The sequence below is a fragment of the Fragaria vesca genome, linkage group LG1 (genome assembly GCF_000184155.1).
Source record: "Fragaria vesca subsp. vesca linkage group LG1, FraVesHawaii_1.0, whole genome shotgun sequence".
Taxonomy (NCBI): domain Eukaryota; kingdom Viridiplantae; phylum Streptophyta; class Magnoliopsida; order Rosales; family Rosaceae; genus Fragaria; species Fragaria vesca.
The window spans coordinates 9,199,252-9,201,324 of NC_020491.1; positions in this window are offsets into that span (position 1 = coordinate 9,199,252).

Sequence of the window (2,073 nt, forward strand, 5' to 3'; positions counted from 1 at the left end):
ATTATATATATATATATATATATATATATTTTTTTTTTTTAAAAGATGGATCTATCTTCTAATATTCCAGATTTTTGATTTCTTTATCAAATCAATTTTGCAATCATGTTTCTTTCTCATGCTGTGATGGTAGAATTTTGCCATCAATTATGTAATTAAAGGACGTTGGAAGATCATTTTTGGAAGGATTTCTGCCATCAATTTTGCAATCAGGGAAGGTTAGAAAGATCTGGGTTTTGATGGAATACCCATGTATAAGGTTTTCGTAACTCGATTTGGATTCGAACTGAGCAGCACGAACCCAAATTGAATTTGGATAACTAATGGCATACGAAGATCTGGGTCAACGAGTCCCCGAATACCATCTTCACGGACGAAGATCTGGGTTTCGCGTGTAGGCTGAATTTTCCCTAAATTCCGTTAGCGCGTGTTGTTTGAGCCCAATTAGGAATTGGGTCCATGACTGAATTGAAAGTGTCTTGGGTAGCATTTGGGCCAACACATGTGGCCCTAAAAATAAGTCTGTTTAAGTTTGTAACCCTGAGGATAAAGATGAGCGAGGCAAATTCCTACAGGGACTATAGCGCCTCGCAGGATGAAGAAGAAATTACCTCAATGGTTGATTCCGCATCAGAGACAAGGAAGTCTCTGATAAGCGAAAGGTCAATACTCGTGACCTATGCGAAGTCTACTTATGTAGCTAGGCGCGCATCACCGAGTTATTTGGTTGGCAAGTAAAACGAAACCTTGTATAACTTAGGTAGCAGTAACTTAGATTGCGAGAGCTGCATCCTTATCAGATTATTATACGAACCACTATATAAAGAGGGTTTGGGGATCAGTTCACACACACAATCTCTCACACAAACAGAGCAATTTGCAAACTTTGACCTAGTCAAAACCCTAACGCTAAAGCACTTCGCCTTAGCAAACCATTTACTTTTCCGGCTCCTTGGAGTCATTGCACTTTTACTTTTCAAGCTCTTCCGAGTGACGTCTTGTTTTACTTTCCCTTTGGTAGCTCTGCTCGCTGTCTAATGCGAGTATCGATTGGGTGGCAGAAGGCTACTGGTAAATCCTTGTCCGCAAGGTGGCACCTGTAACTCGCTTTCGTTCTAATAGAAGCATAGGTGGTGTGCATTCTACTTTTTCAAGACTTATTACATTCTGCGTCCGCACGGTGACACACCCTTTTAATTTTCTTAGACTCGGACTTGTACTATCTTCCCCTACTTGAGAGCGTGGCCAAAACACGTGTAATACACTCGCGGTTAGTGATCATTCACTCTGTGGAGGGAAGAATCTCTGGAAACATAATCATCCATATCTATATAGCATGTGTAAGGTCAACCAATCCTGAAGAATAAAGCTATTCAGCCATCATCGTCGAGAAGATTCTTGAAATGTGTCCACCACTACTGCTGCAGTCGAACAAGATTGGCGAGACTGCATTACACATTTCCGCAATACATATGCACTGCTATAGTTGATATGATTATGCAGGTTGGCAAAATGAAGATAAGAAAACATTTGGCGCCTCCTAATTTCTACAAAGAAATGGGTCCCATAAGGGGCCCAAAATAGGCTAGGCGGCAATGAGGTTGGGCTAGGAGGATCTTGAATTGGTGGACCTACTCGGGCTGGGGTGTCGACTATTTAAAATTACAAAATTACCTAAAAGGATCTTCTAGGCGGAAAAGTCTTTTATGCACGGCGTGTAAATAGACTGTGTAATCTTAATTATTCATAGATTTGAACACCCATGTGCAAATAGACTGTCCAACAGAAACATAGATCTTAATCATCCACATGATTCTATGCTGACTAACTTTTATAACTACAGTTTTCTGCTGACCACAAGATTCATGAAACGCGGATGAGCTGCCTTTGTTGACTTGACAGGCTGGCTTGACTATATATCACATAATATTCGAAGTACGAGAAATTTTAAATACACATCTCTAATCTCTTAATACACACCCTTATTATTTTATATTTCACATTAGATTTTATAGGTATGTTTAATTACAAAAACATCCATCAATTTTTAGGGAAAAAAAAAAAAAAAAAAAA